This window comes from Electrophorus electricus, chromosome 3 (assembly GCF_013358815.1).
Source record: "Electrophorus electricus isolate fEleEle1 chromosome 3, fEleEle1.pri, whole genome shotgun sequence".
Taxonomy (NCBI): Eukaryota; Metazoa; Chordata; class Actinopteri; order Gymnotiformes; family Gymnotidae; genus Electrophorus; species Electrophorus electricus.
The window spans coordinates 23,598,710-23,611,931 of record NC_049537.1 but is presented as its reverse complement, the minus strand read 5'-3'; positions in this window follow the sequence as shown (position 1 = coordinate 23,611,931).

Here is a 13,222-nt window from a genome sequence, read left to right as displayed (position 1 = left end):
AAAACAAAGGGGACTCTTAATTCATTGTTTATTGGGCAGTAGAGAGGCTACCAGTCTGCCCTAAATTATTTATTTTAGGTCTATTTCTGAAGACAATATTCCTTAAGAAATATGAAATAGAACATGAAAGATTAGTATACATTGGAGAAATAGGTGATCACCTTCAGTGAAAGCATGGATATAAGAACTAACAGCTTGAGTAATATTGAAAAAATAACATACAATAAAATGTAAATTTGAGGTTTTCCTTAAAACATGAGATACATTTTTTTACATTTAAAAAAACAGATGGTGGATCAGTACCTCGACCTTTTTCAGAGGAAAGAATAGGTTTATACAATTATGTATTTTTTGTTAATGTAAGCCCTATATATAATATATGCATTTACATATAGGTGATATACTCTTTAATGGGTTTTCTTGTAGCTTCTGTGCTTATGGTAATGCCCTGTCGAGATGGAGGGACGTTTGGGGAAGGGGTGATATGTTTCCTTGCTACTTGAAATATGAAACCTCAATAAAAGTAAGTTCAGAAAAGAAGAATTTTAAAAACATTTTTTTGTCAAAACACATTGTCCTTCTTGGTCTGTTTCTAGTTAGCTAGTCCATAAAGTGTTTGCAAAAACAGCATGGAAAAAAACACGTCCCATTGAAAATAATTAGAAAAGGGTGTCTCGATCTGGGTGTGAACGCCAACTTAAGACCCGAAGGGCTGTTACTGAGAAAGATCAACCACTGCCGTTATGTTTCAAGTGAAAAATATAGCAATATTCCTCTTAAAAAATGGTTCCAGAGTAGTCTACATGATTACACACACTTGACAGGGAACAAATTTTCCCAAGAAGCCAAAATTTTGTGTAGACCCAATAGCTATTAAACAAGACTTTGCTTATGTTTAGGTTGTGTTTTCAACTACTGTTTATTTAGAAATAAATAGAAATGATAAAAAGTAGAAGTTGCCTTTTTACAAGGTACTGAGTTGTATGTGAGGTTATTAGCCAGAATGCACAATTTTTTCTTTAAAAGCAGAATAAAAAGAAAATAGGGTGTGGGGAGGGAAAGTAGGCCCATGGTAAAATCTGTCCTCATACAAAGAATAAACATCCTACAATTATGTAAGACTTCCAGAGGGCGAGACCAAATGAAACGGACACACCAGTAGCCGTGAGATTAAGTGTATTAAATATCAATATTTTGATCAATGGTCAGCAGTAAATGTTTAAGTGTTTTGTGTTTTGCTTTTGATAGCTCATACTGACTTGAAATATTCAGTTTATAGAAGCATTTCCCCTTATAAGTTAGATAGCATTCTCAAATACCACCCTATAGATAAATTACCAGCGTTTGAATATGATTATAAACTGATTTCACTTTGCTTCTCTCTGCGTTTCCATTTCTGGGAAAGACCCTGCATCATCAGACCACACAACACAGACCTCCCACACAGCACGCGCCGTTACGGACTCTGTTATCTGCAGGAGCGAGGCAAGGAGACTTTCTCTTTGATAAGACCGCTCTTGTACTCCCGAGAGCCCAGTTTTTTTTTTAAAAAGACTGCCAAACTGAGTGATCGCGAATGATTTGGTGGTTACAACACACTGTGTTACATGTGATGGAAAGTAACTGACTGAGGAGTGTTCAGCAACATGAACAGTTTAGATTATTATTGTAATTTCTCTTGAGAATTTTAGTCCATATCACCAGTTCCTGTGGTTTTCATGAAGGAATAATTGCTGCAACCCGTGCCCCTAACTGCCCCTACTAACTTTGTGCCTTAGAACTCTGATTGGGAAACCTAACATTTTCGTAGTTATGTGCATTTAACTATGAGGTAAATATAACTTAAATAATTTTACTATTTCCAAAATATTCCTCAAAACCTTCAACCCTTGGACGTACCCGGACACACACACACACACACACACACACACACACACACACACACACACACACACACACACAAACACGGAATAAGTGTTTATTCCTGGCTAGTAATTTACTTGAAATCATGATAATAAGTGGTGATACATGGTAATAGTTGTATGCAAAATGCAGATGCAATTCAAGTTTTATTTTTAACATAAAATAAAATGTAGATTTTTGTAAATTTAGTTTATTTTGGAAATTAGAAAGCCCACAGGAAGTGATAAAATGTGACACTCTTGAGAAATGAAAAATTCTATATGAACACATGAATAAAAATGTGTTAAAGACATGATGAAAAATATTAAATGTGAAATCTGAGAAATTTCAATGATGAGGAAGAAAATGGTTGTAAAAGGAATGGGAGTCTTGTGTATGTGGTAAAAAAATAAATATGGATATATAGAATCTTATGAATGATAACATATTAATGAGAAATTATGAATGATAATGATACAGTTGTTCAACTTTAAAATAATTACTGTAGAAGTTTGAAGACTTCCAAGAGTTTCTTAATGTGTATAACAAACTTGATCAATAGGGGGAACCAAAGAAACAGAGAATGTTTGTGTGTTCGTGTCCACACTGCTGTCTTTGTGACAGATAATATATCCTGTGCAGTATATATATACTTTAATACACTGTATGTCATAAGGATTATGTGACAGTGTGTTTTAGTGTAAACCACAGGAAGAAAACATGTTGGGGGGGTTGAGAGAGACAGTAAAAGACAAAAAATTAGATTGATCATTTAGAAAGCTTCGATCTTACCAAGGGTGGATGAAAATAATCCTGTGCAGCATAACAAAAACTGAGATGCAATAGGCTACTGAAATCCCTTTTAGAAGAACTGTGTTACACTTGTCTTTTTACTTTGGTTCACATATTGCACTTTTAAAATTAATATCACAGTCACAGTCTGAGAACATAAAATTTGACTATATACATACAGTATCTTCTTGTTTGTTCTATTATCTGTGTAATTTGTAATGAAAAGGACCATGTTTGGACTTTATGGGTGCTCCTGAAGATCTTTTGGTATACATGGTAGTGGCACTCAAACTCATATTCTGTCATGCCAAGTGTTTTACCTTTTAGTTAATTTTGTTCAGTGCCAATTGCCATTTATTTTCAAACATTCAGTTTTCACATGGGGAAAATATACTATAATCAATCAGTCTGTAATGTTCCTGCATTCAAACCTGATATGTCAACATCTCACTCAAATGTAATTCTCTCTCTGCCCATAATTCTTGTAAGGTCTAGTGATTTGCTGAAAACATCTAGTCAAGTCTAGTGGAATTTGTTCTAACTATGGCCGTGTCATGTTCAGCTATAGTCTGACATGATACAACTCAGGAAGTGTTTTATGAGTCAGGTGTTGCGGAATGGGGAGAACACTAAACTGTGCTGAGTGCCATGGACATGAAGAACTCCTGTAAGATCTCTCTACAGGTTTCAGTTTGGGGAACATGGAGATAAATATACACAGCACACAATGGCAGATGCTATAGAGGAAATGTTAAGGACTGTATATGTGAATATGCAGAGCCATGTATTTAACTGAGCTTTTATTAATGGCGATTATTTTTATTTCTTTCATTACCTCAGAGATATGATGCACACGCAAATGCATACACATGCGCACAAACACTCACACACATGATGGAAAAGAAGTCTCTCTTTACAATATCAAAGAGACGTGTAATCCAGGTCATGGAAAATAATAGCCGTGTTAAATACCAAAACAGCCAAAACAATCTTAATCAGACCTGCTCATGCCCTTAAATGCTCTCTCAACAGTGTACTACATGTCTTGTGTCTCTCCACAGTGTACTACATGTAATAATGTCCTGTGTTTCTTAACTACTGGCCTGTGTTTAGTTTGTCATGTGATTTGTACTATACTGCATTTTTACTCAATATCTTATGTTTATAACTGAGGATAACTAAAATTGAATATAACTAAAAAGAGTTTAACTTACAGGTTGGGAGGAAAGAAGTAACAATTCTTTACCCCTCCAATCACCCTGAGTAAACACTAGATCAAACCAGCTACATGGGTAACCAAGAGATCTCCACTCAAAGCCCAGCTTCTGCATGTATGTGTCTGTATGTATGTGCCTATGTGTGGTGTAGGTGGGATGAGAGAAATGTGATTTTAGGCAATCAATTCCTTCAACTGGATTAATTACCTCCAGCTCTTTTCCCCATTTACTGCAGGTAATGAAATAGTAAGAATGCTCATTGACTATGTCTCCAAGTCCTAGCAGTATGGTCTGTGCTGCCGAGTAATGGTGTGTCTACTCTTTAGTTATCATAAGACAGTGGGAGTAGCAGACATTGAGGTAGGAGCACGCACCAGCAACTGTGCTGCCAGGCTTGACTTTGTTTGAATGTTGGCTGAACAGTCAGAATTTTATCTTGCATTCAAACAGATAATCAGAATGGCATCAGGTAGATTTTGTCACCTCAGAGACATAACACACACACACACACACACACACACACACACACACACACACACACATACACACAAAGGCGTGTTTCCATACTTTAACACAAGTAACTAATGTTTTCTAATCCAAAGCCTGACCACAACTCAACCCTGACCAGAATATAAACCTAAATTCACACTTTTTTGCTGTTTAGTAGTGAGGGCACCTGCATAGAAGTACATGAGCACACAGTACATAGACACAGCTTATCTCCTCTCATGCACACTACCACACTGGACACAGCTTCTGTCAACCCATACACATTACCACACTAGACACAGCTTGTCATCTTATACACATTGCTACACATAGGCCCGATATCTGTGCCACTCCATTGATAGTGGTATCTCTTCTGAATGGCCTTTGTTTTTTTCTCCTCACACCTTATTGTGTGCTTTGCCTCAGTGCTAGTGAAGAGAACACTTCAATCTAGGCAGGTCTTGGAGGGCTATCTTTCTAACTAATAGTAATTGAGCATGTTCTAAATCTGCCTTAGACTACATAATTGACAATCCTGACTAACAATGTATCCTAGCCAAGTCTTAATTTTATTTGTACATTTAATTTGTATTGCAGATTAATTTGTATTAAATCTTAAAACTTTCACCTTATCAGTCTATAGTTTGTGCCAGATAGTACAAGAACAAGAATGTCACAGTGGAACACTGGGAATGTAAGGAGTGAAAATGTGTGTGTGTGTGCGTGCGCGCGCGCGCGCGCGTGTGTGTGTGTGTGTGTGTGTGTGTGTGTGTGTGCGCGTGTGTGTGGTTAAAGGTTGTTTACAGAAGTTAACACAGAAAGCTGCATAGTACCTGAGGCTTGCGTTCCAATGTACTATGTCATATAGGCACAGAGGCAAAACATATAAATCTCCCCGTAAACATCACTGTGTCTCCACTGTGACACTCACTGTGTCTCTGACACCACTTCCCATGTCTTTTTAAAGGGATTATTTTAGCCAATGTTATCCATAAAAGGGGATCTTTTGCCTCTTACATAAACAGTATTTCTTCATCCATCTACTTACATAGGACAAATGAAAAACATCCAGACATTACATAAAAACAAACACACCAAAAATATTTTTATTTAATTTGTTCGTCATAGTTCCTTAGTTTATTGCGGTTCTACTTACAGATGAAGGAGATAAAGGAGCTGCATAATTGAAACTGTTTGTAACTGTTTTTTCCAAACATCAAAATTCACGTGAATTGTCACATACTTTCAGTTTGCTTACCACCTGCCTATATCTTTCCACACATTCATCATTTAGTCACGTCTTGTTCATCATAACGTTTGGGTTGTGGCTGATCCCCACCCCGTTATTAATTCTGGAGTTGATTTGGGAAGCCTGTCCTGCCTCTTGACAGTGAGCTGGTTTGCCTCAAAATGAACCGTTACTGTTTACACACACATGAATGCGCAGACAAAATGCCTATCACTGATATAATAACCCCACCCTAAGGCAAAGGGTGTGTTTTTGAATGTGTGACTCACTACATTTTTTTCTTTACCTTGACTGACAGGCTGTATGAACCCCTTGAAGTCAGGAGAGAATATATGTGTATTACTATATTTATGCGCATGCTTAGTTGTTGTTAAATGATCCATTGCTTTTTGATCTATTTCCCATTTTCCGAATGTATTGATTTTCATAGCTATGTTGTTCCGCCATGGGAGGTAGATGCTGATGGTAATTAACAATACGGCAGCTACAGTTTTTGAATGGATCTTTATGAATATTGCTGCTTTCAGGACGTTTGTCAAAACACATCTAAGGATTAGCAGAGAGTGTGGCAAATGCCCTCTTCACATGTATTAGTGGTAGCATTGCTGTGTTTTTAAAAGCCTTGTTACAGTAATTAAAAATGACTTGCTTGCCAAATTGTTCAGAGATGCTTCAAGCCTCGTGATGTAACAGTACAATAATATTATTTTCTACTAAGTGGGTACAATAAACATGTCCACACATGAGCATGTTTCATATATTTCAGATGCTCTCTTTAAGCTCCATGGATTTGAAGTTCTCATTTGTCCTAAGTACCTGTCAATTCTTGAGTGACACTACACAGACTAAAGGTATATTAGTGTCTATTCTACATCTGTGTGTAGAATGACCACCTAGAATTCAGGCAATTTCAGTTGTTCAAAAACACACTATAAAACCAGAACAATCATCAGCAAAGAACCTAAAATTAAGCCTTACCTATCCTACAAAATCACCTGGGCATGGAGCAATATAGCTTTTAAACACCTGGCCACAATATGGTTAGGTTTGACATGGCTTGACTGAAACAAAACCAAAATGAGTGCAGTTTAGTTAGAATGTGTATGTGTGAGTGGCAGTGGAACATTGGAGGTCAATAGTCAAAAAAGAAAGCATCCAGGATTCTCCTGTATTCTCTTCTTCTTTTTGCATTCTCATTCTTTTCTCTGCTCTTCTAATCACCCTGTATTTATATATTTGACAAAGAGAAGCTTCACTTCCACTCATGAAAATATTCCAATGACTTTTCAGCAACACAAAATACTGTAGATTGTAAATAATATAAAATAATGATTAAAAAAAACTAAAATCAGGAATCTCCTAAATCAGCTTTGCATCAGCAAGATAAGAACGTGAATCTATTTGTCCTTTTCTACTTGACCATTTTCTCTCGTTCTTTCCACTAATAAATCTATAAATTACACACAAATCAAAATCAATACAGCACCAGAAGCCTTATTGCACCTGTTTCTCTAATATGTGTGTGTGCTTAAGTTTATGATCACACTGCTATTCATATCTGTGTTTATCTTTTCCTTTAATAGTTGCATTTTAATCAGGTAAACTTAAGTAATATTTAACATAGTTCATTGCCAGAGCAAACAATTGATTCAGTAGCTGTTATTGGCTTGCAGGCAGATAATGGCTCTGACCTGTGTGTAGTGGTGTATATTTCCTGACCTGTGGGTAATGAATGGTGTGTGGTGATTTTTGAAGATGACCAAGGAAGTCCGGCTATAAATATCTCAGTCACCTGCTCTCTCTGTGTGTGTGTGCACACGTGCATCTGAATCTCTCGTTCCATTAATCCTCTTTTAAAGGCTTAATTCAAATAACATGTTTAAGGATAGGAGTAATTTCATGCAAGTAGATGTGAGATAAACACTAAGACTATCTCTAATATGACATACATACTTTCATCCTATCCTCCCAACATTTACCTGACACTTTTAACCAAAGTGACTGAATAGAATTATGACTGAATAGAACTTGAGGGTTAACAGCCTTGGTCAGGGGCCTAACAGTGGCAGGATTTGAACTGGCAACCTTCTGATTACTAGTAAAGTACCTTAACCACTGAGCTACCATGGCCTGAAAGAGTCTAATTCCTATGTGACTCTGTATTTAAATCTGTACTACTAATATGATAAAATTGCAATTGTTTGGGGGAAAACAAAGTGCACAGGTTTATAATGTTTCTAAAACTGCACAAGATGGCAGATTGGCACTGCAACACAACAATAAATCAGAAGGCATGAAGAACTTTGTAATTCTCAACATTCAAGCATGAATGAGGAATGAGTTCTTACATGTTGACATTATTTATGCTTCACACACACTTAAAAACACACTTCCAGCATTCAAAGATCTAACAAGCAACAGCAGATCTGAGCAGGCTTTAAAAGCTTTTTTTCTTTAATATCTCATTGTAATCCCTTTAAAAGAAAACAACTTGAAAATAAGTGATAAGACAATAAGGACACTGTTTACAAGCATACGAGCGCTGCCAGCAAACATACAGAAACTGTTATTAAAGTAATTAGAATACAATAAGAGGAACAGCATTCCCGAGTAGATTAAATTGATTTGAATCCATTTTCATATTGTAGATCAACTGCCTAGAATAATGTACAGCCTAATCTGAAACAGAAAAATCATTTGAATGGTTTAAGAGACTTTCAGGACCTTTGCTTGCCCAGCTTAATGTAAACAGGTAATTCATACTGCTCAGTGGTAAAGAAAAATACAGCATGTGATCCATAAGAACCATATTTGGTCCATAACTACTACATTTGGTCCATAAGTACAGTATGTGGTCCACAAGTATGGTATGTGGTCCATAAATACAGAATGTGGTCCAGAAGTACAGAATGTGGTCAACAAATACAGTATGTGGTCCGGAAGTACAGTATGTGGTCCAGAAGTACACAATTTGGTCCAGAAGTACACAATGTGGTCCGGAAGTAAACAATGTGGTCCAGAAATACAGTATGTGGTCCAGAAGTACAGTATGTGGTTGTAAGTTGGCTGCCACTGTGAGGAAATGGAACTCCAAGGCTTTAAAGAAGGAGGCATGCTAAAACGATAGCCAGGCTGTAGCAGTAATGTGGTCTAGTTAAAGGATAAGCAGCAATCCTGGCTAACTCCTTTGCTCTTGTTTTCATGGCCTGGAAGGTTCATTTCGGATTGTCTGCTTATTAGGTTATCAACTTGAATGTGCTGCTTTGCACAGGTGTGCTGTCCTCTAAACACACACCTTTCTTGATCTTCTTACACTCAGTGATATAGTTATAGAGCTAGCATTTTTAAAAGCAAATCAGATGTGTGTGTATATTACTTTGCATCTTAAAGTAAACACACCTGGGCCTGATGACTTCAAAAAGAGAAGGTGAGCAAGGGAGGGAAGGAACAAGAAAAGCGATGCTTGCAAGCAGGCTGTCTCAACAAGCGCTCTCGCTCCAAAAAAGAACAAGCAAGGCGGCCTGCAGCGTTTGATGTTGTTATGTACGTCTCTCTGTATCTAACTGAGCCACAGTCAAAATGAATGAAAGAAATAAACATGAAGAGAGCAAGAGCGACACAGAGTGCAAAAGACCATGAGAGAATGAGAGACAAGAAGAGAAAGAGAGAGAGAGAGTGATACATTGAAGGCCATGCAGGGCAGTGTTTGAGAGTGTATGTCTTCTGTTAAGCTGCACTGAACAACAAAAAAAAGGTTTACACCACAAAGGAATTCAAAGAACTTTCATCAGAGAAAGAGCGAGACAATGGAGGTGAAGCCCAGAGAGGGCCCTACTCTAAATCTGCGCCATTGTGCTACAGGCTTTGATCCCCTGAAACTTGCCCGCATGTGTATGCATTACAGAACTACCACTCTTCAAATACATTAAGACTTCAGGCGGAGGCTGAATATTTGCTCAAAGATTAGTTTACTTAAAAATGCAGCACCAGAAACGGGCCTGATTCAAAATCTCCAACAGTCAACCTAATCTGCTTTAGAGAAGATTATCACTACTATATGTGTGCGCGCATGTGTGTGTCTGTCTGTCTGTCTGTCCATGCATGTGAGATAAAACACATTAAAGGATCAAAGGACTCCTAATTTGTTAAGCACTGAAGTCTTTTGTATAAATGTTTGAAGCTATAACAACATTTGATCCAGGAGAAGCAAAGTATACACAAGTCAAGCTCTTCTAGAGAAATGGAAAACAAGAGTGAGAGGAAGAAAGAGGGAGAGAAAGGGAGAATAAGAGAGTGTACATTTGAAATAAGCTTGTTTTATTGTCCAAAACATATTTCGAGTCACTGAAGCAAGTATGAGCAATTTGAATATATTTAACCAAACAGCAAGCAACACAAAATCAGCCTGACTTCACAGCAACTTCACACTAATCAGAAGAAAATATATGACCTGTATAATAATGCAGTAGAACTTGCCTGTTTTGCCATATGCTCTTACAGACACAGACACCTCACTTTTTCAGGTGAGAGGTAAGTCTCCATTTTTTTCTATCAAACAACAACTAGGCAAGCGGATTATATGACATTATAGTTATCGTCGTCACTCTCATTATCCTCTTAATGGAGCAAAATTAACAAGATACTATTCATACTATTACCTTTATACCTATTTCTTTTTTTTAAAACAATGTAATACATTTGTGGTGTATAATATTAGAACTGTTTCATGTATATGTCTCATGGTCCAAGTGTTTGGCAAAAATTATACTTTTGTTAATTGTAAAAATACTGCATGCACACAGAGATATATAGAGAGACAATCAAACACACACAAATTTGCTAACAGGTTAAAAATGAAGCCAGCCCACAGGTTTAATATGGGTGAAGTTTTAAAACTCCACTCACCATAGCTTTAAATAAAGCTTCACATTAGAAACTGCTGCATACTCACATCAGTTTGATAATTAATTATGGATAATGTGATTATGCACCTCTAGTTTTAATATGTTCAGTGGAAAAGATCAGGTCTTAGGGACAGTCGGAAGGGGCTATTATGTACTGATCACCAGAACTTTGCCTAGAATGATGAGGATGAAAACCTGACATACGCCAAGGTGAAAACCACAGCAGTCATCTGACTTTTTTGCCTGGGGTTGCTGACCTGGGGTTGCTGACTTGGTCTTGCTGACCTGAGGTTGCTGACCTAGGGCTGCTAACCAAGGGCTTTGCTACCTGTGGCCTGGTGATTTATTCCCTCCCTCTTTTAGCACTGTTTTCCTGGAGTCTGCACCTCTAATCACAACACTACTATTGTGCGTTTAGTCACTTGTCACATCTTAAGAAAACATGTCTTCAATTCAAGAGTCTCATGTAGACACATTAAGCACAGACATGCCTGTCATATTTGCTTGATTCCAGCCTTTATTGTTTTGAATGCTTATCAGCTCCCTAATTCCACAGTGCATGCATGTGTTACGTTACCCTCCATTCCAGAGCTCATAGGTTGGCCAGATGCAGATTTACATAACACACAGAACTGCACAAGCACCGCATAGTACATGCATACACTAGCTACTGAGTAGGGCAGAGGTGCCATACAGCACGTCTAAAACTAATTATAAAGTAATTACATGTTTAAACCACAAATCACTAGTAAGTTTATGTTTTTCCCTCTGATGTTCAAGCTCAATATCAGCAATTAATCTACTCTTGGTGGTGTTTAAACATGATAGTATGTAACTGTCTTGCTCTAAAAATGTGTCTATTCTTAGGACTACAAATAACTCACTTTGCATTTTCTGGATATAAAGTTACATGCCCAACATTAAACCTGTATGTATTTTTATAGGGAAGTACATCTTTGAATGTGGTTTATGCTGGAAAGTTATGCAGAAGTAACTCTGTCTATTTACATGGATATTTATATTGAACCTCTTTTGTTTCATGTCCACCGGTGACTCTGTCGCTTCAACTCAGGGCCACCTAGTAGTTTTGTTTACAGAACTTCAGTGAGTTTGTATGATGGAGAGAAGTGTAGTGTCCAGCAGTTTCAGTAGAAGAGAATTACTCTTACAGTATGCCCAACCTGGCAAGTTATTTTTTTGATTGCGAACTTAGTCATTTTTGTTAGCACATCAGCAGTGGTGTACAGTCATGGACAAAAGTTGAGACTGACACAAATTTTGGTTTTCACAAAGTTTACTGCCTTTTTTTAGATCCTTTTTTCAGATTTTTATTTGGTATACTGAGGTACAATTATAAGCATTTCATAAGTTTAACTTTTTATTGACGAATACATCCAGTTTAAGCAAAGACCCTTCTTTTTTAAGACTTCTGCAATTCGCCCTGGCATGCTGGATATCAACATCTGGGCAATATCTTGTCCAATGGCAACCCATTCTTGCCTAATCAGCGCTTGGAGTTGATCAGTTTCTGTGTTCGTGTGTCCACCCTCTTTTTGAAGATTGACCACAGATTCTCAATGGGATTGAGATCTGGGGAGTTTCCTGGCCATGGACCCAAAATGTCAATGTTACCGAACCACTTGGTTATCACTTTTGACTTGTGACATGGTGCTCCGTCATGCTGGAAAAGGCATTGTTGCACACCACATTCTCCTGAATCATTGGGAGACGTTGCTTTTGGATGATGTTTTGATACCATTCCTCATTCATGGCAGTGTTCTTAGGCAAAATTTTCAGCAAACCGACTCCCTTGGATGAGAAGTAACCCCACACATGACTGGTCTCGGGATGCCTCACTGTTGACATGACGCAGTACTCGTGGTAGCGTTCACCTGTTCTTCTCTGGACAATCATTTGTCCAGATGTCCCAAACAGTCTGAAGGGGGCTTCAACAGAGCGAATAACTTTACCCCAGTCCTCTGCAGTCCAATCCCTATACTTCCTGTCAGTCTGTCCTTGATATTTTTCTTGGTGAGAAAGGACTTCTTTGCTGCACTTCTTGACACCAAGCCATCCTCCAAAAGCCTTCGCCTTACTATGCGTGCAGATGCACTCACACCTGCCTTCTGCCATTCCTGTGCAAGCACTGGTGGTGACCCGATCCTGTAGCTGCATCCTCTTTAGGAGACGGTCCTGGCACTTTCTTGACTTTCTTGGGTGCTCTGAAGCCTTCTTCACTGCAATTGAACCTCCTTGAAGTTCCTGATGATTTGATAAATGGTTGGATTTAGGTGCTGTCTTACAAGCAGCAATTTCCTTGCCTGTGAAGCCGTTTTGATGCAATGCAATGACGACTGCACATGTTTGCTTCGAGGTAACCATGGTTAACAGAAGAAAACTTCAGGCACCACCAATCTTTTAAAGCAACCAGTCTGCTCTTCTAATCAGCATGACAGAGTTCATGGCAAGGAATGACTTTGCAATTCAGTGCAATTCATCTGATCACTCTTCGCAATCTAGAGTTAATGCAACTTGCCACCCTAAAAACTGAAGCAACAAACTTTGTGAAAACAAAAATTTCTGCTTGTCTCTTGTCCACTACTTTTGGCCACGACTGCAGGTGGTGATCCTACATCTGACAACAACAACAACAGCAATAGCAACAACAA